Source organism: Marmota monax, unplaced genomic scaffold (assembly GCF_021218885.2).
Source record: "Marmota monax isolate L192 unplaced genomic scaffold, Marmota_monax_Labrador192_F-V1.1 WCK01_AAM20220418_F8-fsc00030, whole genome shotgun sequence".
Taxonomy (NCBI): Eukaryota; Metazoa; Chordata; class Mammalia; order Rodentia; family Sciuridae; genus Marmota; species Marmota monax.
In genome coordinates, this window is record NW_026691988.1 from 10,690,677 (window position 1) to 10,715,038 (window position 24,362).

At 35.2% G+C, this 24,362-nt stretch overlaps 1 protein-coding gene across 1 annotated transcript in view; it reads right to left on the minus strand.

The window, feature by feature from the left end:
* Txlnb (taxilin beta) overlaps window positions 1-486 on the minus strand; it is a 51,300-nt gene extending 50,814 nt beyond the window's left edge. The window contains exon 1 of the mRNA XM_046450465.2: window positions 330-486. The gene's annotated coding sequence lies outside the window, so the exon portion shown is untranslated. The remainder of the gene's footprint in view (window positions 1-329) is intronic.
* Between the last annotated feature and the right edge of the window lie 23,876 nt (window positions 487-24,362).

A 24,362-nucleotide genomic window follows, 5' to 3' on the forward strand; every position in this document is an offset into this window, starting at 1 on the left:
AAAACACAGTCAAAAAATTTTGTTACTTTTAAATGATCCTTTTTATAGTAACGTATTTTACAACAAAGAAATTATTTCTAAATTTTATCTTCTATAAACTTTATGGGCTCCCACCCTCCTCTGAGAATTTTTCACTTGTACAGGCAGTCCCAGCAAACTATCCCACACACCATGCCTTCCTGAGCCACACATTTTAATTATTCAAATACAACAATGGAAAGTTCTTCAACAGTTCACTGGCAGTCTCAAAGCTGCAAGTTTGGAACACCACAAACCGCACCCTTCATCTATCTTCTCACAGGGCCTGGGGGAGTGTTTGTCACACTTACCAGAAGGCAAGGAGCTAAGCAGGAAGAGAAGAGAGAGGAAAGAGGGAGCAAAAAAGCAAGTCAGAGCCGCAGCAACAGCAGGAGCAGGCAGGCGGGTGGCATTCTTACAGGGCTGAGAGAAACCACACACACACACACACACACACACACACACAAACACACACAGCCCACAAGCACAAGGAGGCAGCAGGAGGGGGTGGGGCAGGGAACATGAACATCATATGACATAGTAAGAGAGAATACGAGCAGCTGGTAGAACTTATCAGGCTCTCCATGTTTTGTTTTTTTAAAAATTTAAATCCTGCTTAGCCCCCTAATGAGTGCAGTTTTTCACCATTGTCATTCTTTTGGATAGAGATCAATTTTTCTTATTTCTTGGTTTATCTCCAGTGTGGTTTATGAGTCATCATTTTTTTTTCCTTCTGGGGCTAGCCTAATTAGTGTCAGGTTTCTTACAGAATCATGGAGAAAGAAAAACAGTGGCATAATAAAAAGGAAGTGTCGGAGCCACCTGAATTCTGGTGTCAGTGGTATATTTGCAGAGTTTGAAATAAAAATTTAGATGGCTGTTTTGGCCCCGAGTTTTGTGTAACTTTGATGTGCATGGAAATTGGAACAATCTCAGATCTTCCTCTGGTGACTGTGTTCCCATCTCAGATGAATTCTAAGAGAAGCACTCCACCATGTGCTCCTTGATGGTGGATTGCTTTCACCCTCTATAGCAGATTTTCCACACTTTTCAAGCCATCAATGTTACTTATGCTTCCTCAGAAAATGATTGTCCTCCCCACCAACATACAATGGCTTTCTCTTAATTTGTGTCTACCCTGCTTTTCTTTCTGTTTCTGGAAAATGTGTTTCCACTCTTTTCCAAAGCCTCCATCAAGAGTTTATGCTCTGGGGATACTGTGGGTACAGTAATGCCCCTTGTGGTAGGGCAGAATAATGCCACCACAGAAACGTCTATGTCCTAATCTCTGCAACCTGTGATTGTTACAATACATGGCAAAAGGCCTCTGCAGATGTGATTAATGATCTTGAGATGAGAGTATTATCCAGAGTTGTCTGGGTAAGCCCACTATAATCACAATATCCTCATAAGTTAAGGAGGGTCAGAATCAAATGTGGGAAAAGGCAAGGGAATGCATTCTCTCCTAGACTCTCCAGAGGTGTGCAATCCTGCTGACAGAAATTGTTTAGATTTTGGACCTCTAGAACTATAAAATAACAATTTTTTTTTGCTTTAAAGCCACTAAATTTCTGGCAAATTGTCATAGCAATAAAAGGAATTTTAAAAACCCTACTCTCAAACTTTTTCTATTCTTCTCTTGAGATGAGGGGAGACACAAGTTTTTTTTTTTTTTTTTAATATGGATGAATGAACCTAATAAACAGAGGTTAAGATAAAGAAATTGCAAAGGTGATGACAACAAGGCTGCTTACTGCATTATTTGATAATAAAACTGGTAAATTAAAATTGATGAAAGGAGAAAGCACTTCCTTCTAAGTTAGTGAGTACTTGTGAGCACCACAAAGTGGAGGCATTCCATAGGGAATTGTGGCAACTGACCCAATCAGATCTCTACACAAACACAAATAATAAGCCAGTGCTTCTCAAATTTAAGTAATGTACAGATTATTTTAGCAAAATAACAAATAATATTGAAATTAATTTAAAGAATTAATGTCTGTGATTGAATTAAATTATTATTATATGTACTAATATGAAAACAGGTATACCCTTCTTGTGCTTATAGTTATTATATGATATGTATTTTTAAATGCATATTGTTTAAAAACCCTATGAAACCAAAACTATGATTCAAATGGACATAATTACTTTAAAATGACAGATAATGTTTTGTTAAACCCAAATTGCTACTTCGAATGTGAATATGGTAATGACTGCTAGTCCTTTGGAGCTCATGTTATGTTTCTACAATGTGACATAGAAAATGATTCAGTTTCCTCAACTTCCAGTCCATTTAAATGATTACATAAGTTTTATTCATATGACTTGTCATCATCATTTGGACTTCATTGACACTAATATATAATTACTACTAGTTATCATCTGAATGTTTTTGTCTCCCCAAGGTCATGCTATTAGGAGGTGAGTCCTTTGGGAGGTGGTCAAAGGCTAATTCACTGAAGCCCTCATGACAGGGATCAGTGCTTTTATAAAAAAAAGTCAGAGAACTAAAAACAAAACAAACAAACAAAAAACGTCAGAGAGAAAACCCTCACTTCTTCTCCCATCTGAGATTGCAGTGAGAAGATGGCTATCTATGAGGAAGTGGGCCCCCACCAGACACTATATTGCCTGCACCTTGACCTTGGACTTCCCAGATTCTAGAACTATGAGAAATAATTTTCCATTGCTCATAAATCATCCTGCTCATGGTATTTTTGTTATAGTAACCTGAACAGAGTACGACCAAAATGGCAGCTACTCAGATGATGTAGAATAAGCTCATAAATTTTAAATTATAATTCCAATAAATACAAACATACAAAATTGTAGCTCTTAAGAATACATCTGTGGCCTGATAGGAACCCCAAAACTGGAGAAGGCTGATACAGAAGACAAATTAATAAAGCTCAGAGTTGTATTGTGAAGTCAACCTTAAAAGAGCACAAATTATACTTCTAAGCCTTTTAGATATGGTAAGGAATAAATTAATTTTTTTGAAAATAACATTTTAATTTTAATGCAAATATTATAGGATAGTACCTTTAAAGAATCAATTATGCTAAAAATCTTGTCATAAGAAAAAAAATAACAAGCTCATCCCACCACCTTCTTCCAACCTTGTTGTGCTCTCCAGAGGTAGTAATATTAAACTGTTGTGGATATTTATTCTGGAACTTACTTTCTCATTTGTTAATAATGTTCATATGGTATCCTTTGGTATCTTGGAAAATTCCAGGACACCCTCCCTTAACCAAAATCTGTTGATTCTCAAGTCCCTTATATAAAGTGGTGTAGTATTTGTATACCTTGCACATATTGTCCTATGTACTTTAAATCATCTTAGGTTACTTTTAATACTTAATATAATATAAATGCTATGAAAATAGTTGTTATACTGTATTATTTAAGGAAAAAGGATAAAAGAAAAACTGTACATGTTCAAAGGAGATTTTTTTTTTAAGTGCTGGGGATCAAACCCAGGGCCTCATGCATGATAGGCAAGTGCTCTACCTCTGAGCTATACCCCAAGCTCTCAGATTTATTTAAATGTTTTTTTTCTAATATGAAACATATTGAATTGTGGATTTAGAATAGGCAGATATGGAAGGCTAACTATATTGCTGTCAGCTCATCAATTTTTGACATTACCAATTGTCTTGCCATGATAATAGATGAAGATTTTGTTATTTAAACTCCCTTTTCCCAATACAATTACATCTCAAATTGTAAATTGTATTCTATGTTTTCATTATTGACATAGTGTTCACTGCTAAACTAAGCAGAACACTGTGATTATAGTTCCATTCTTGTGCAACTTCGTTTTTCCTGGAGTTAATCATTAATTTTCTTTCATTTGCTTAGTAATGAGATTACTCTGTTTTTCTAAACTGCATAAGAACCCTGTAAAATTTCTCTCTATAGTTTTCCCCAAGACCAAATCTGTCAGATAATTTATACATTCTGATATTTTCTTGGCAATTTCATCCCCTTATACAAATAGTCTCAGAGCCTTGCTCTCTTCCTGCAGTCTGATCTACTAGCCTTCAAGGCCTGTGGTACAATTGGGTGCCTGGTGCTTCCCCTGATGACATCCTGGGAATTCCCTTTAACCCTGCCCTGTTTCCTGGTTCCCATTCTTTCTCCTTCTTAGCTTACTTCCTCATTTGCTAGAATATATCCTCTGGCAGCATTCTGAGAAAGCATATATGTGAGTCTTTGTCTGAAATGCTTTTGCCACTTATTCTTTGCTACTTATTCTTAATTGATAAGTTGGCTGAATATAAAGTTTTAGGTTGAAAATAATTTCTACAAAAATAATTATGGTCAGAGTATAAGTAATGTCTTTCATTTTCAAATTTTTTCTTAAAAATACAAGGTCATTCTGATGGTTGATCCTTTGCATATGATCTATTTCTTTTTTGCCCTCTGGAACCTTTTAGGATCTCCATCCCTAATGTTCTGAAGTTTTACAATGATAAAATTTGATGTGAATCTTTTTTTCATTTATTATGTTGGACACCTAATGGGTTTTTAAAAATATATTTTTAAAAATTTTTAGTTACTGATGGACATAATATCTTTATTTTGTTTACTTTTTTAAAAAGTATTTCTTAGTTGTCAATGGACCTATATTTTATTTATTTTTATGTGGTGCTGAGAATCTAACCCAGTGCCTCATACATGCTAGGCAAGCGCTCTACCACTGAGCCACAACCCCAGCCCTTGCTTACTTGTTTTTATGTGGTGCTGAGGATCGTACCCAGTGCTTCATGTGTGAAGTAAGCACTCTGCCACTGAGCTATAATCCCAGTTCAGACACCTAATGGGATTTTAATCTGGAGTCTCATTTCTTTCATTTTTTTAATCACCATCTCCTGTTGTCATTGTTCCTAATCCTGCTCCAGGCCTCATATCCCAAAGTCCAGAACATTTTTAGTTAAGCTTCTCAGAGAACTATCCCCAACTATTGTGAAAGGGATTTGTTTTTGTGACTTGGGATCTGGGACCCTTCATTCCTAATTCCCAATGTTCCTTACCCTAATTAAAACAAACATCCCAATAGACATCAAGTCATTCACCCAGGCACAGTATCTTTCTACTGTGTCTCCACTTGCTGAGTGTCAACCTCAAATTCCACTCAACTCCTTCTCTGTGAAGCATACTATTTTTCTGTTGAATCATTTACCATTATATCTTTTGTTCTAGTTCTTATTCATTGTGGTTTGGGGTTTGTGGATTCAATTCTGGTTTCCCTGTGTTAGAGTTTCTTTTTCTGCTTCTTGTGTTTTGTGCTGTTTGCTTGTAAATTTTAGCAGAAAAAGGCTAGAAACATCTTTATCCTGCCATTTTGAAGTCAGGAAGATTAGTTTAACCATCATAGTGGTCAAGAAAAAAAAAATAAAGTATCCCCCTGAATAAGAAACATTAGTAGTGGAATTATCCAACAGATCCTGGTTATTCTTTGTTTCAGGAATGCAAAAGATGAAACTTCTGCATGGAGCAGGGGTAGGGGGTAGAGAATTAATTAAATGACTCACCTAATATCTCTTTCAAATACAAGTTTGTGAGTTCTGTACTTTTCTACTACATGCTGAATGTAAGTAGAAATCATATATTAATGGGTTATAAATTATAAAATAAGTGCCTTCATGTGAATTTCATATCTGTACTTGAACTGTATTATAGTTTCTTCAGCTTTAATTTTATGCAACAAAGTGGGGACCACCTATTTTATATGCTTAAGACTAACACAGAAAATGTGATCTAATATGAATATATTATCTATGTTAACTAATTTAATAATTATGTGTTTAAGCCTGTGAGGCAACAAAAGTAAAAATATACAAATGGGATTATATCAAACTAAGAAGTTTCTATACAACAAAAGAAGTAATCAACAGAATTAAGTGGCAGCATACAAAACAGGAGCAAATATTTGCAAACTATTCATCCAACAAGGGGTTGATATCCAGATTGTACAAGGAGCCAACAAGTTCAAAAGGAACACCAACCAATCAACCAACAAAAACAAAAAAACCCACAAAAATAAATAACTCAATTTAAAAATGGGCTAAGGAAGTAACTAAATAGACACTTCTCAAAAGAAGACATAAAACCATTAAGTATGTGAATGGTTTTCAGTTTTACTGATCATCAGGGAAATGAAGATAAAATTCACAATGTTAGAATGACTTTCAACAAAAAGACAGTGAATCAATAGATAAATGCTGGTGAGGATGTGGAAAAAGTGGAACTTGTATATATGTTGGTGGGAATGGAACAGCCATTATGGAGAATAGTTTGGAGATTCCTCAAAATACTAAAACTAGAACTATCTTATGATCCAGCAATTCCACTACTGAGTATATATTCAAAGGAGGTAAAATCATTATATCAAAAAGAATCTTACACTCCCATGTTTATTGCAACACTATTTACAATTGCTAAATTGTAAATAAATAATATATGTAAATTATTGATTCCATATTTTATTATTATTTACAATAATAATAATATGGAATCAATAATAATATGGAATCAACCCAGATGTTTTTCAGTGGATGTTTGGATAAAGAAAATGAGGCATATATCCACAATAGAATATTATTTATCCATAAAAAAGAATAAAATGCTATCATTTGCAGCAACATGGATGGGACTGAAGGTCATTATGTTGAGTGAAATAATCCAGACACAGAAAGATAAATACCACATGTTCTCACTCATTTGTAGAAACCAATAAGTCGTTCTCATAGAAAAATAGAATGGAACAGTAGTTAAGAGCCTGAGAAGGGAAGGAGCTGGGATAGGGGTGGATTGGAAAAAAGTTCAATAAGGGGCACCAAAACAGAGTAAAGGAATTACTTCTGATTCTTCTTTAGCACAGTTAGGGTAACTATTGGTTAAAAAAATTATGATATATTTCTAAATGAATAGAAGAGTATGCAATTCCTGACATATAAAAAGGATTAATGTTGGAAAGAATGGATATGCTTATTACTTGATTATTAAATATTTTATCCATGTATTGAATTACCATAATGTATCCATAGAGATGTACAAATGTTATGAATCATAAAAATAAAACACATTAAGCCTGTGGATGGAAATTAATATTTCTATACTAATGATATTTTTAAACTGTTATCGCTTGGAACCAAACTGAAGTCTGAGAATCTATTGTGTCATGTCTTTTGGTGTGTGTGTGTGTGTGTGTGTGTGTGTGTGTGTGTTTATTTATTTATTTATTGACCTGAGTTAGATGGCTTGGAATAGAAACTTTAAAAACTCTGTTGGCAGGCATCATGTCTGTTTTTCTAAAGTGGAGGGAAATGTGGCCTTGTGGCTAAGCTGAGATTATTTTTGTTAGTTAAATACAAAATCATGCATTGAGTTCTAATATTCAATTCCTATGGTGACAACTTTTAGTTGTGTGCATTTGATCTCCAGATGTGAAAAGCATGTTTCATATCCCATGAAAAAAATTTGTTCTTGTTACTCCAAAGCTAGAATTAAGCAAAGATTATTTCTAGTAAAAGGTAAAATAGATTCGCTTTCATGAATAAAACAAATAGTTTAAAATTTGCATAAATATTTTGTACTATACTTTTATGTACTTAGAAACTCCACTTCTTAAATAACCTTATTAAATTATGCTTAAATTTTTCATGGTGACAATTTAACATGGACATCTTATAAATAATGCAAGTAAATTTTAGGCTAAGCTTTATATTGATTCTGTATTTAATCTGAATTAAGATTCTGCTGCATGCATTCTACAATGGAGGGTTGGCTCATATTAGTATTTTCTCCCAGGAAGGATTAGAATAAAGTCTGTCATACTGCAGTAATATTGGACCTCTCCATTTTTGAGGAATACTCCTCAAACCATTGCTGGATGTGATAAAGATTCAAGGGCATGAGACTGTGTGTGAATTTACCATCCAGAGAGTAAAGCTGGATTTTAATGGCTGCTATGTACTATAGCAATGACATTCCCCTAGAAGAGACTCCACTATTCCAACTCCTGAATGCCAGCAAGAAGGCTCAAAGACCATATGACTGAAGTATGAAGACATTTCTCCTCTTGGTCCTGAAAATATACGTCATCAGTGGCTTGCCCAGGAATGTTCTAGCCTGCTCTTTTGGGAGGAGATGTGCCTGTTACTGCAGATGGGAAGGAAAGATCTGCTGGTGTTTGAATACTCTTAACATAACCACAGGGTCTTGTCCAAAGTCACCATGATTCAACTTTAGGTAGATAATATTTGATGAAAATGATCATCCTTCCTTAATAAGGCAGCACTGCTTGCAATAGTTAAATACAGCAATAAAAGTCTCCTTAAATGATAGATCCATGATGTTTTGACATTCAGGAACTTTCACTCCTTTCAAAGGTTTGATAAAGGGTTCCCTTTCAAGTAACCTATTTGAGATTTCTAACTAATGACTACTAAGTTTATCTTTCTTTCTCTGTTTAGAATCGTAACTTCTTTTAATTTCCTCCCTGAGGGTCATAAGTTCTTTTCTCTTCTACTTGAGTGTCATGAGACCCTTCCTCTACTGCTGGTCACAAAATAATTCTTAGAAGGGGTCTAAAGTAAAATTGGTGTGTAAAGAAAAGTCTATCATTTGATTGTTAAAAAACATGGGTATGATTGTCACCTGGTTATGAACTGGTGAGTACTCTTCTCCTTCCTTATTGCAATGCAGTCTTATCAAAGAATGTGAATTTATTTAAAATCCCCAACTACTTTTTACTCTATAATAATTTGGTATGGTTTTGATAGGAGCTAGAATAACACAGACCCTGAGAATGACATAGGTGGTCAGTAGGATGGGAACTGAGTGAGTGCTTATAGATGAATACCATACCTCTTTATCTTCCTCATTGTAAATCTTCTTTACCTTTTTTCTCCATGTGAAAGAATGCCTAGGCTAACTCTGCCCATTGATAGGCTCTGTTGTTTTAGAAACAGACCATGAGCCTGTCTATCTGCTTGTCCAAACTTGGAGAGCCTTTCCTTCTCTAAAAATCTCATATGTGACTGGTTCATCCCTAGGCTAGATGGGACTGAATTCAATCTCAAGTACTAGAAAGCACCACATCTATTCACCTTTAAACCATTCTATGTTATCCATTCTATGTAAATTTGGAATTGTACCAGTTATGAACCCAAACTATAATTGGATCCTGGCTGAGCTGTCTTAATACCTAACTCTATGGGTAACCATTTAAAGAAAATAGTTGTGGGTTTGTGCAACATGGTAGTCCTAGATTCAACCTGGGACCTTGATACCAGGAACTGTGGGCAGATAGAATCATGGTATCTGTGAGAAAGACAAATTCCTAATTGCCTTCCTCATAGACACCAAAGAGAGAAATCATTAAAAATATAAAGGATGAATAGTAGGGGAATCCTCTCAGGTGTCTGTACAGAGCTACCTAGTATAAAAGATAAGGCCTCAGAGGCCCCTGTTGGGAGTGGGTAATACAGCTATTATTAAAAGTTAATGATATCTGCTTCTGGGGACATGAGTGCCTGAGTAAGCCTCTGCAACATCCATTGTTGCTCTGAGCTCCAAATTTACCTTCCCCTGAAGTACCAAGTTATCTTATAACAACCTGCTCTTGGGTGACCTCCAGGAGGATGAGAAACAACTCCCCTAAGGAAATCATTAATCCTCCTTAAAGAACTCATCATCTCACACTAGGTCCCAACTCTTAAAGGGCACACACTTCTCAACATTGTCACATTGGGGTTTAAGCTTCTTGCATATGAGCTTTTGAGGGACAAACATGTGTAATGTACATGTGTATATGCAAAGTTAAAAATTATATGAATTAAGCTGTTTTAAACTAATTTTTTTTAATGTCAGAACTTTAAGGTCAAAAGAAGAAACTTACCTTTGTGTTAGTGAGAAGAAAATAAGGGTAAGAGATAAGAATCTTGGGCCCAAGTAAAGGTCTGAGAGGGGTAAAAAAGTGGCTATTTTATATCTGTTCTAGCAAAAGCCCCAGTTCTGGTAAGACAGGGGTTGCACAATAGCAAAAAAAAAAAAAAAATCTAATGGATTTTCTACAATATTTATACCAAAATTGGGTGATTTAATATTAAAACCCTATTAAATTTCAAAAGGTAGCCACATCTATTTTGGATAATAAAACTACAAAATTTAATGTGACTGCATTTTTCTAGAAAAATGAATGAATTTAGATTTCTGCATAAAAACTGATATGGAAATACACAATTACATTATGTAAATGTAGATAATATTTCTCTTAAACTGTATTATCTTTGTATATTAGCATTTATTTTCAGATATTTTAAAGTAGTTTTTGGAAATTTAAATTCAGAAATTATTAAAATAATGGATATTTTTATTTATCCAAAGACCTCTGAGAAATTGAAGTTCTGTAATTAAATTAACAATGTGTTTCAGGTAAATAAAAATGAATCAGATGATGTATTCAAAATATGTGAATTTGGATCATGGGTCAAAAGAAAGACTTTCTATCTAAAGCTCAAAAGCTTGTTTTTATATGTTATTTGCATTCTAAATCTTTATTTGATCTTCCTAAAGAAAATTAGACATTTTGAATAGGGATGGATATAATACTGTGTGAATTACTTAAGTTTATAAATATAAATATACAAGTAAAACATTCCATGATATATTAGGTTGCTAATGGGATGAGGAAATGTTGTTTGGCTCAGGAAAGACTGCAAGACACATTAAAAATTTTTATCATAAGAGCAAAATTTAGAAGAGCTAAAATATAATTGAATATGTGAAGCAGAAATTACTAGAAATTAAAAAGGAATAGGAGAAATCAATTTGCCTAGCATCAATGTATCTCAGTGAATTTATAGTTTAAATTGTGCAGTTAATCTTTGTGGGCTACAAACAAACTTTCTATTTTCTGGAAGTATAATAGCCAAACCCTTAGACTCTCTTCCATTAACACTAGGAAGGAGTAGTAGCAGCCCAACATTGCCACTTAATGAGATCGGAAAAACTTGTGGCAGGGAGGATGACAATGACCTCAAAGTCACAACAAATGGAAATAAGTGAAACAAACCATATTAGCACTTCCATAGACTCGGAGAATGAAGGTTGAAGAATGAAACTAGAACCAGGTGGTTGGAATGAATATCCTTTCTAGGATCTAAAAACAAGAATGTCTATGCATGACACGTTGAACTTCATTCCATACTTTACTGTTCATTGTAGTTTTGTTTCAGTTTATTGGTGTTGGAATCTTGAAACACTTAGTCAAAAAAAGGAAATACGTAAATGTTCTTACTTAAATAAGAAAAAAAAAAGTCTACAATTACAGAATTCCTCAAGTTAAGTAGGGACATTGTGAACAGCATTAGAGTATCAGTATAAACTTTAAAATTTTGTGGTTTTGACAATGTTTTCCCTTGCCACACTATTATTATTCTGCTCCTGGTCTCTCTTTTTTTCACTAAAAGAAGCTAAATATCCATGGAGAAAGATCACAGTCAATGCCTAGCCCAGAAATGTGCAGGATAGCATAAATCATCTTGTGTCAGAAAGCAAGAAAGCTTTCAGAGATTTACAAAATCCTAAAAGACATAGGAACCTACCTAAAAGAAGCTATCATTAGACAAAGTTGTGACATTAAAATTTATAATAAATTCTCTTCAGCTGAAACCAACCTATTACAAGGTTGTGATTTCCTAATGATGAACAAAAAGAAAAAAAATAAAGTATTTGGAGGCAAGTTGAAGGAACTAAGGATTTATTACTACTGAACCTTGTCATTTATTTGACATTATTGGCTCATTTAATATACCTATAAATAATACATAAATAGCTAGTGCTAAATAACAGAAGACATTTTCTAAAATCAGGTGGGAACTTCAGTAGAAAAGCTTGTGACTACAAGTCAGACAAAAGCCATGGGAAGCATGGAAAATTCAATTGTATCAGTTTTTAAATGATGCAAAGAATGGGAAAGAATGTATTATGTCCAGATACCTTTAAAGGTAAGTGGAAAAGGCAGATACTACCAGGATACACAGAAGAAGGTCAGTTCAACTGAAAGAGCAAGAAGAGTTCAAGGGGTGCTGAGAGGTTGTCAGCCGAGTATGCTCCTGAAAATGGAAACAAAGCCACAAAAGGCAGCAGGACAGGACAAATCTGAGACAAAAACAAAAAAACATGCAGACAAAAGAGAAAAGGAAAGCAAAAGAAAACCAGGGAGGATGACTAACCAAGAAACTAAGAAGAGGACTCTGCAGTAACCAGAGAAACTAATAATGCAGGGAGTTCAGCCTCTGATGAAGCAAGTGGGAAAGAAGCCAAGTCCAATTAGTTTCATATAACAAGTCTCATCAGTGGTCCTCATATGTCTCCTCTTGTTAATCCAGAGATATTTGTATTTACTCTTTAATGAAGGCAAGTTTTTGGTAGCTCTAGGAGGAAAGATTAAAGAAGAAAGGTTCTACTTAATTTTATTAAAAAAACAAACAAAAAGCTTAAGCAGATGCTTTTCTTGTGTGCAAATGCTATATATATATATATATATATATATATTTTTTTTTTTTTTTTTTTAAATTAATTAATTAATTTATTTTTTAAAGAAGTGAAATGACTGTCTTGTATGGTAACTCAACATCCCACCAGCTATAGAAGGGCAGTTTTAGTAGCCTGCAATTTGAAGTAGCAATTCGAAGTCATAATCCTATATTCAATATGACTTAAGTATTTTAAATTATTTGTCCTTTTCACTCAGTTTTAAGTAGAATGGTTGTCCCCCAAAGTCTGCCCCTTGTTCCTAGATCTCCCATTACAATGGTGATAACTTTGGTAGTGGAATTCCAGGTTTTTTTTATTATGTTATCAATGTGTTATACAAGATTGAAAAATTATGAGCATGTGATATGTATATATGACAAATGGGATCTAATAGTTTATCAATATTTTAAAATGTTTGTATTTACAATAATCTATTAAGAACAATTTGCTCACAAATTTAAGAAAATCATTGGAAAAATTATGAGGGATTATTTTTATATGCATTTCTGGTATTTATATTAAAAATTGTTTATAAAGAGCTGAATATCATCTGTAAACTGAACATGGAACAAAGTTTCAATTTTGAAAAACAATTAAATGGAAAGACATCTAAATATTTTATAATGTTATATGTTTATAAGTCATTTGAGTCATGTCATAAAAATCCCAAACACATTGAACAAATCATCCTGGATAGGAGCAGTAGATTTTTGCAGAAGATGGAATCATTAGGTATTGTGTATAATATAAATCCAAGGAAGTAGAATGAGCAATAACTTCTATCAGAATTGTAGATTATTAACATAATAACTATAAGTAAAGTTTCCCATGTATTATCAGTCTTGGGAAAGGATCCAGATCTTCCATCTGTCTCTGGTAGTAAATAATCCTAATTAATTAGGAAGGCATTCATCTTCCTTAATAAATATTCATCTTTTCATCCCCAGAAGATTTGAAATTAAGTACAGAAAAATTTACAAAAATCACAAGCAATTTATTGTTATTTGTGTTAAGTAGGGAAACTATAAGCTCTACCTAAGAAAATACCCTTGATTTAAGCATTTTGTCAAGTTCCATTACAGTGATCTATTTGCCTATGTCCCTCTGAGACTGTGAGTTCCTTGTGAACAAGAATGGTGTCTTTTATCTCAGCATTCTCAACATAGTGCCTGGCCCAGAGTCAGATTTCAGTGAATATTTATGAATGAATAAATGAGATCCTTAAAGTTGTAGTGAGATTAGTTCTCATCAGTATCTCCTTCCAAAGAGATCAAAGAAAATTCTATCTTTTTCCAGTACTACTGAGATGCTTCCATTTTGAAGGCTTCCTCCTACAGCCATTTCAGGATGTGGTAGAAAGAGAGGAAGGATTCCTCTGATGCTATTGATGTCTGGGTCCAGGGCATGCTTACAGATGGAAAGGGTCAAATATCTGGGATGCTCCAGAGACATCTCTTGAAATTCTCTGTGAAAGGAAGCGCCATACAAAATGTGCCTGTCAGTAACTGGGCTTGAACAGCACATGGCTGAAGCACGAAGACAATTTTTCTTTCAGACCTTAGCTAAGCATTTATTAGGAGCCACAGATAATAAATTTCAAACCTCTTCTTCATGTCATCCCATACAATGGTTGTCTTTTATCCAAGGCAGCCTTTAATCCAAGTTTTCCTGTTCTCTTCCATTGTTTGTCAAATGGCACAATGTTCAAACCTGTCTTCCCCTGGATTTCCTCCCCTAGTTTGTCCCCGTTTCTCCTAAGCATTATTGTGAAGACTCAGAAGTGAGCATAGTATGTAGATATAGTTTGACCAGGGCAGAGAGCATTGATGCCCTTCTTCAGGGCTGGGCATTTCCACTGCAGCCAAGTTGCTGACACCTGCTAGGCAACCTTCTCATGTCCTTGACTCTGGTTACCATACTTGCAGGCAACTTAAGCCCCTATGTTTTGTTTCATGTTGTTGTTTTTTAAAATGCAGTTTAGAAAATATGATTCTCCAGTTCTGCACTTGTATAGTTGCTATTTTAATCTAAGGACCTAATGAATAGATTTAATTCATTATTCTACTTGCCCTCTGTACTTTTAATAAACCTACTGCCACATTTTCATCGAAATCACTGAAAAAAATACCAACCAAGACAGATTGAAAGGAGAACCTATAATAGACATGTTTGTCTATAGTACCATATTTGGGAGAGCTTGTGCTCTATTGGTTAATGTTATAAGATGGTGTAATATTCTTTTCCAAGGGTTAGTTGTTACTCCTTTCTAGAGATTTCTGGTACAACATTATTATTTCCATTCATTTCTTTTTTCTCTTCCATTCATTCTTCTACAACACAATGTTCAATATTAATAACATTTGTAGTGTAAGTGATCATTCAAAACTTATGAGTCTTAAAACAATGACTATTTATTTATGAAAATAGTCAGTTCACCTGGAGTTATCTGGGTTTACTCATGGGGTTACATGTTATTAATGGAGTGTCTGGGCACTGGGCTCAGTTGAGACAACTGGAATGGCTGGTTTTCTTCTTTTATGTGGTTTTGTCTTTAAGGTGAGCAGTTAGAACTTCACATGGCAGTAGCTAAATATCATTAGGAGAAAGATCTGCAAGCTCATTTCAAGCTCCTGGTTGATCAGGTTTGCTAATATACCATTGGTCAAAACCAGTCACATGGCCATATCCAGAATCAGTGATGGGGAGGACAACCCAAGAATGGATACCAGGAAGGGAGATTTATTGGGGGGAAATTCATGTAACGATTAACAGCAAACACAAATTTAGGACTTAGTGTAACACACTTTATAATTTATATTTCCTTATAATTAGCTCTAAAGCTTATAGAGAATCTTTACTGCTATAAAATGTTACTTAACAGGGCTGGGGTTATAGCTCAGCGGTAGAGCATTTTGGGAGGACCTGGGTTGGATCCTCAGCACCACATAAAAATAAATAAATAAATAAAATAAAGGTATTGTTTCCAACTACAACTAAAAAATAAATATTAAAAAAGTTACTTAACATGTAATATGGGAGGATTTTTTGAAAGAAAAACTGACTATTGGATAGTACAAAAAACTGAAAATTAAAATTTTATCATAAGTAGAATTTTAATAGATCTACTAATATTTAAAGACTATTTTCCATTAGTTTATTGTCCCTCTTCATTGTTATATTACTTACAAAACCAAACCCTGATCTACCAAGGTGCTGTCTGAAGACAAAGGAAAAAGTGGCTGAAGAAAGTATTAAGTACCTTGTGAAAAGTTGTAGATGTGATTACTGTAGCCTCTACCTATATGTGCTTCTTTGTTTTGCAAGTTTTTATTAATCCCATTAAAACAAACAAACAACAACAACAACAAACTTTTGCTGTCTTTCTAACAAAATTATGGATTGTATTATTAATAGTTTAGTTTACAATTTGGTCTTTAGTTACAATATGTAAATATGGGATTGTATCCTCACACTGGAGGAAGAATGACTCCACCCAGAGATCTTAGAGTTGAAATGTGGAAACTCTTGAAACTTCACATCGTATCCCTTAGGGGAGATAAGTAAAATTTCCACCTTGTAATGAATCACTTTGTTAGTAGAAATGCAGATTTTTAACATGTAGATGTTTATTTTTAACATGTCAAGCCTCTGCTTGCATCGTGTTTGCTGATGTCCCATTGTACAATATGGTGGTGAACATAGGCATTAGGAAGTCAAGATCTTGTGCAACAGCGATTGTGTGCCATATGGTTGGCTGCTCAGCATCCATATCTTCCTTCCATTTAAACCTCAAATAATGGGTAAGTCTTGGTGAGGGCAGGGTTCTGCTTACCACTAAGAAAGATAAAGGGAGAATATATTCTAGCTCCTCTTTGACAGATTGGAGTTACCACATAACCTCATCTTGTCCAATCAAGATTATTTCCTGGTGGTGAATGACAGTGAGATAGAGACTTTTCAGTAACCTTAGAACTATGAGAAAAAATTTAAACAGCATAATATTAATTGGAATATTTTGGGGCCAAACCTCTTCTGTTTAAATTTCCTTGACTTCCCACCATTTTTCAAACCTAGTTCTCTAGATTCTTGAATTCAGTAGGCTGGTTATGAATTCCCCCTTAAAAAATATGCCCAAATCAAGTTATATGTCTGTAGCAAGATTGTTGAATACTACACCATATAAAGTATATACCACAGGGATACACACCAAAGATTTTCTTCTTCTTTTCTTCTCTTTCCTAGTTGTATTAGACATCTTTTAGAGACTGATTTCTCTTCACACCCTCCAAAACAATACTTAGTATGCTACCTTATGCAAACAAGCCATCAATATTGCCTCTTGTCCTATACAATTAGTAAAATGGAATTCATCACTAGTTCCTCAAAGTTTCTACACCTTACAAAAATACAAAAAGGCCCTAGCAAGCAAATTGAAAACAGAATTGGTGATATAGTTCTTTGGTTTAAAAAATTTATATGCTTAGGTAGTAGGAAGAATTAAATTAAGTTTATTTTTATCTAATAAACAGTTTGTGAATTCCTTCATTAAATTTTTCTTAAAGCCATAAATTTCTAAGAATAACTATAATGAAAAAATGGTACTTCTATTCACAAAGGAGGAGAGAAAACTTTTAACCATGAACCAGCCCTCACCCCCCAACCCCTCTAGTAATGCCTTTAAAAATTGTTTCTTTCATTCCTTGGAAATTTTAACTGTTAGAAGGTATCCGAGAGACTGCCATTCACAGGGCAGAACATATGCAGTAAGTTTTCCTTATGGAGGGGACATTTGAATTAACACCTAAATAGTTTTCTAGAATTGGTCATAAGAAGTGTTAGGACAGGGTGATCCAAGCAGAGGGTGAGCAGGTGTGTCCCTGACATTCTGGTCCTTGGCTCAGAGCCTTACATGTTTCCTGTCCTACCCAGATTCTGTGGCCTGTCTTTTTGCTTGTCAAATGGGAAAAACTGATTTTTCCTTAAAGATATGCTTTATTAAAGGAGGACCACTTTGAGCCTGGCGTGGTGGCACATGCCTATAATCCTAGCAGCTTGGCAGGCTAAGCCAAGAGGATCAAAGTTCAAAGCCAGCCTCAGTAATTTAGCAAGGCCCTAGGAAACTTAGCAAGACCCTTTCTCAAAATATAAAATAAATAAATAAAAAGGGATGGGGATGTTGCCTAGTGGTTAAGCACCTCGGGTTTTTTTTTTTTTAAGCACTACTTTGTATGGAGCAATCTTTAACATTGTTAAACAGAACACTTACCCTCTCAGACTGAAACTTTGCATCCAGATTGCTTCAGCCATGCCCAGCACTGTCTAAAGGGCAGTGGTTAGATTCTTGACTTTGATGTTCTCCCTAAAGTGGTACCTCTTCCAAAGAACTATCTATCTTAAATAGAAATCCCTATTCCTGTGAGTCAATTCATCAGTAGTAAATTTCTAGCAGCTTAAGCATAGACATTCTGTCTTTCTAATTATGGCACCTCAGATTAATCCCAGAGTACCCTGCTATCTGATGAAGAAGATTTTTCATTATTAAAAGGGACTTATATGTATCTCTTTGGATAAAGTTCAATATTACAGGGAAACTAAAATGTTACTTTGTTTTAATACCATATAGTTGTTAACTTCTATTGTATTGGTATATAAATACTAATATATAATAATTGGTGAAATGATTTAAATATCCATTAATTGAGATCTGAGGCAAACACATAAGTTTTCCGGCCTCTACTCTCTCTCTATGCTGCATCTGTGTCACTAGGAATGCTGGTTGATGATGAATCTTGATCAGTTTGAATCTTGATCAGTAGATCCTAATGCATTTGAAATCTTGATCAGTAGAAGCTGAAGAAATTGTTCAAAAAGTGGCAAGCAATTCCACTTGCTAAAATAGACATCGCTTATCTCTGAGCCATACTGTTCTTTTATTTTGTATAAAATTTCTTGAATGAATAATGTAGTTATAAAAATGTAAATCAAGACCCTGTGGGTAGATCTGCATGTGAAACATTGTTGCAGGGTGTTCTTTTTGGAGATACAAATTGTAACATTTCCTTAAACCCAAGCCATGCCCTGAAGACAGGTGTGTGGGACCCATGGAGGTGGCCCATGCCTCTGATCCCAGCAGTTTGGGAGGCTGAGGCAGGAGGATTGAGAGTTTCAAACCAGCCTCAGCAATTTAGTGAGGCCCTAAATAATTCAGTGAGACCCTGTCTCTAAAAGAAGGGCTATGGATGTGACTCAGTGGTTAAGTGTCCCTGGGTTCAATCCTGAGTAAGAAGACTGGGGTGTGATTGTTTTCGTGTGTGTGTGTGTGCGCGCGCGCATATACACGCACATGTCTAAAATTATGAATTTAGAGTCTACTGCTCAAAAGCCTCATGTTTGGCTTTGTGAAGCTCATATGTTCTGCCCTAAGTAGTTTGTTCACTAAGCTTTAATAAGCTGGAGAAAACTGAAGGACAGATATCCAGAAAGAATCTTTAGTTCCTATGCTCACGTGAAGGAAAAAACTGTCAAGAAAATGGGACAGGTTTTTTTTTTTTTTTTTTCTTCAGCTCTATTTAGACTGAACTGTTTGTATCCTGTCTTGAGTTGGGATGAAGTAACAAACTATTGAAACCAGTCTTGAAAACCAGGATCTGTTCCTGTTCCTCTGGTGTTAAAGATTGAATACTGGAGAAACACCAAAGCAAGTACAGATAAGGAGTTTTATTCATAGGATAGAGGAGAGCAAGAATGAGAGCAAACAAGAGAGTGAGAGAGAGGTACTCCTCCATAGAGGAGGGGCTCAAGGGAGTGAGCACCTGCCCTTTTCTAGATTTTAGGGTTTTTTTCTTCTCATATCCCCTCCTCCTCTTACCTTGCCTGTGTGACCAAAAGGACAGGAAGAGAATCATTCAGGGGGTGATTGCTTGTGTTGGAAAATGTGATTCTTCCCCTCCCCAGAGGTTGTCAGCAACCAGGTGATGGGGAATGCTATCTACCCATTTCCTTTTCTTTGATAATCAGCTACCTGTCCTTTGCCCCATCTCAGTATCAGACTGAGTAGCTTAAGCAAGGAACCTTTACTTCTCAGTTCTGAAGACTGAAAGTTTGGGGTCAGGAGAACAGGATTACCAGTTTCTTGACGGCCCTCTTCCTTATTTATAGATGGCTATCTTGCTGAATTTTCATAGGGGAGACAGCTGTAGTCCCTCTGTTCTTACAAAGGAACTAATCTCATCATGAATACTGCACCCTGTGGCCTAATTAGGTTCCAAAGGCTTATTAGAATGTTTTCACTTCTACCTAGTGCACAGTAGCTTGTATCAGACTAACTCCCTTCCACTGACAAACTTTAGTTAAGCTTCTAATCTACCAGTAAGGTCCATCTGTATACTTCCTTGTAGAACCTAGCTTTAGTAAAGAACCCCACTAAGTCAGTTTGGCAAAAACCCCTCACACCCAATATCTGACCTCCCTGGATGGCTGATGAGGTTTCTTAACCTCACCCCCTCCCCAGGTGATGTGTGATCACCTTGTGCTTTCTTTAGCAAAAATCCTGTTAGGTGAGTTTAGCCAGAATTTCCTAACCCAATGTTTCAAGTAATTTTCTACCTACCCCACCACCTTGTTTCTTGACCATAAATTTCCACTTACCCATGCTGCCTTTGAAGTTAAGCCCAATCTCCCACTTTACAAAACCTGATGTTGTGTTCCTGTACTTATCATAATGGCATTGAATGCTCTGATATATAGTGTTGTAACAAATATCATTGAATACATTTTTTCTTTAACACAAAACAACAAAAAAGCTAGCCAAATACATTTTTAAAAGAACAGCTTTTAAGGAATCAGAGAACTCAGGGTCTTACAATTAGAGACAAATCCTGGAGGTGTTATGCTCGAATTCGGGACTCCCAAAAGACCACCAGAGACCCAAGATGGATGTAAGCAGCAAAAAGGTGTTTATTGCAAGCTAGCTCAGTCCTCCACATGCACACACAGCAACTGGTGACGCTGACAGGCCCAGAGCCCAGGGTTTGCAGCAGTTTTATACATTCTTTGGAGAAGGCAGGGACTTCACATACATCATAGCATCTCTTAGCAAATCATCACACGCCGCGGGAAAATCAAATAACAACTCTAAAACATGATTAGCACATTCACTGGCGGGAACAAGTTGGGTAGGGTTGATTGGTCAGTACAAAAGGGGTATTCATTTGAACTGATTGGTTTAAGCCAAGAGTACATGCTGAACTACATGGTTTCCCAACATGTTATCAACCACCATAAACTACTGGGAGGGTCATCTGGCATCCCAGGTATTTCCCTGTCTCATGCTGATTGGTGGCTGCTAGGGGGTTGCTATGGATCCCCACCTAGCCTGACTGAGTCAGGGACACCTGGTGCAGCAGATCTCTCCTGTTATTTGTAGATAAACAACTTAGCAGGGTGGGAATGTGCCTAGGAGTGCTCTGTGGGTTTTCCCAAGGACAAAGGTGATGTCCCTTCCTTGGACAGGCTTTGATCTGAGGTAGAGGCTGGTTTTTCAGAGGCAAGACAAATGCATTGATATAAAACTGACATTCTTTGTTGGTGGTCTTCTCATACCATTTCCCAATACACCAGGTATATAAGTAAGAGGAAAAGCAGCAGGAAAAGGGAACTGGGGTTCAGTGATGTGGGGCAGCTAGGACTTTAGAAGAAGGAGTTGTAGAGAAGTGGAATTGAACTTCTGTCACTCTTTGACCCTAGAGGCGTTGGATGATTTCTATACAGCACAGTGTGAGAATATAAGCAATAAATTTAAGCAATAAAGCATAAAGTAGAGTCTAAGAGGCTAAAATGCTAAAAAAGAACTTGAGACACTGTCACAATGTTTGAGGGATTAAAAAACAGAATTCATACATTTCTAAGAACATCTTTTAATCATCTCAGTTTCTCGTTGAATCAAGATAATGTATAACTTCTCTCTTTCAGGGAAAAAAATTCTTCTAGAGGAAACATATAATCCAAAGCCCTTATAACTGACCATTCATAATGCTGGTATTAAAAACAAAACAAAACAAAACAACAACAACAACAACAACAACAACAACAAAACCTACCAGATATCCTAGGAGACAGAAAAGATGAACAATAATAATAAATAAGTCATTTTTAAAATGCAAAAATGGTAAATAATCTATATATTAGAGTTATCAGACTAAGGCTTTAAAATAATAGTGATGAAAAGAGTTAAGAAAATCAATTTTAAATATATAGTTTTTTTCCCAGAGAACCAGAACCTTTTAAAACAGTCCATTGGAAATTATAATTGATGAACACAAATAATCAAAATTAAAATCTCATCTGATGAGATTAACAGCACATTAGACAATAGAGGAACTACTAAGTGGGCCATATGACGTAAGAAAAATGAAAAAATGCAAGAGAACTGGAGATGTATGACAAATAGTAAGAAGTTCTTGCATATGTGTGACTGGAGCCCCAAAAGGAAAAGAGGGAAAGAATAGGAGTAAGCAATAATTGGAAGGATAGTGGCAGAGAAGTTTTCAAAACTAATATAAAATGTTAAACCAAAGATTCAGGAATCTTTACAAAACCCAAACACACCTAAACACATCATAATACAATTGCTTAAAATCAAAAAATGTTAATTTCTCAAGAGAAATGATGAAAACTGGATGACAGTGGAATGAGATTTTTAGTATGATGCCAATATAGAATTCTATAAGCTGCAAAGATATCCTTCAAAATGAAAATAAAGACATTTTTTTTCCAGACAGACAAGATGTTGCCAGTAAAACCACATTACAATTGATTGATGTAGATGAGCCCCAAAATATGAATTTACATAAATAGATAGACTAAAATGATGAATTCACAAGCAATAGTTAATTTTTTAAAAAATTACCTTTAGAAAGTAAAATTTTGTCTAGAATTTATTAGGATGTTTTTGTCCCTTTTCAAAAGAGGCAACATGAGAACAAACAAATCTTTATAAATTAGTACTTCACCTTAATTTGTGAATAATAAGTTTAATTGCAGCTTTAACTAGCAATTATAACAGGAAACAATGGAACAAATTTAGAAAGGCTTAGCAGTATGAAAAAAATTTAAATGGGTAAAAATTTAAAAAAATTTTTCCTCAAAAATATATTTCCACTACTTTTATAAATATTTTATTTTTGACCACAATATAGGAGATTTTATAATTTGTAGTATTTACTGAATGTAGTGTTTTAAATCTCTTGTTTAAATTAAACTTTTTGAAATCTGTGTTATTAAATAAATATTAGTGCCTGGTTGCTAACTTCCTTCTCTCCCCCTTAGATAAAAGTTACCTAAGTAACATCTTTTTCTGGCAATTAAGCTTGTATGTTTTCTAAAATACTCTATAATTCACACATCAATTTGGGAGTAATTCATCAATTTAGGAGTATAAAATTAGATCATATCCTTGTCAATATTATCAATTTTAAGTATTAACTTGTCCTTCCCTTTATACTTTTAGGTTTCTACTTTTACATACTTTCTGAAACCACCAGGAATGGTTATGCAATGAGCCTTCATTGCTTACTGGTTGTGACTGCCAGCTTCAGTCCTGAAGAAAGACAATCATAGTCATAGTCATAGTCATAGTTAGTTTCCTTCCCTAAAATGTTGCCATTTCCTAAAATTCAAAATTCTTGGGGCTGGTTTGGAGAAGACGCATTGGTAATCAAATGGGTTCCTGTTTATTCAGATTATTGTTTATGTAACTCTTACTCTCCAATTTTGAAACATTTACTATGGGCTGCAAATATTCTAAGTATATTATATTTTTTATTTTTCAAACCAACCTAGAAGTAAGTGGTAATGTTGTCATTTTCAGAAGACAAGTCTGTGGCAGAGACAGGTTCATCATCTTGCTTACAATCTTGCCTCTCTGAACTGCTAGAGGCATGCTCCTCCCCCAGTAACTTGGTTCATAACCTCTATCTCTTCTTCCCTCCATGCTGTATAAGCAGAGTCACAAGAAAACTCTTCTACTTTTTCTTCTTTCCTGAAACAGACACATTATTTAGAGTGAAAGCTGTCATATTATATCTCTGAAGTAATTGTAAAGATGGGAGTTGTAGGCCTGGAATGGCAGAGATGAAAAGTAAAAGGAAACTAGTTCCCTGTTGACATCATGGACCTGCCTGCTACCTCCAGACTTATGTGATCTCAGACACTGAAACTGGGATTTTCTACCATATTCAATGGATTCTATCCTAAAGAACACACAGCCTTTCAGTGTGGGAATGTCTTAGGGTTTAGTCATTGGCTTATGCTATAATCTGCATGTTTGTGAACCCTTTCTCCTAAAACAAATTCATACTGAAATCCTCATTCCCAAAGTGATGGTATTAGCTGGTGCCTTTTGAGAAGTGATTGGGTGTAGCATCCTCATGAATGAGATTAGTGCCCATATAAAAGAAGCCCAGAAAGCAGCCTAGCACCATCTACCAGGTGAAGGTAAGCCAGAAGGATGATGTGTGAATCAGGAAATAGGCTCTTACCAGATGCTGAATCTGTTGGTAGAGACTTCCCTGTCTCCAGAACTGAGAAATAAATTTCTGTTGTTTACAAGCTACCCAGTCTATAATGTCTTATAGCAGTCCAAATGGACTAAGATGGACCTTTTTTCTTTTTATCTGAATGGACTCCATTTATGTGTTGAAGACTTTCACATTTATGTCTTTGCCTAGAATGTTTCCTTCAACTTCAGATTCCTATGTCCAACTGCCTGATGACATTCTACTTAGGCATAT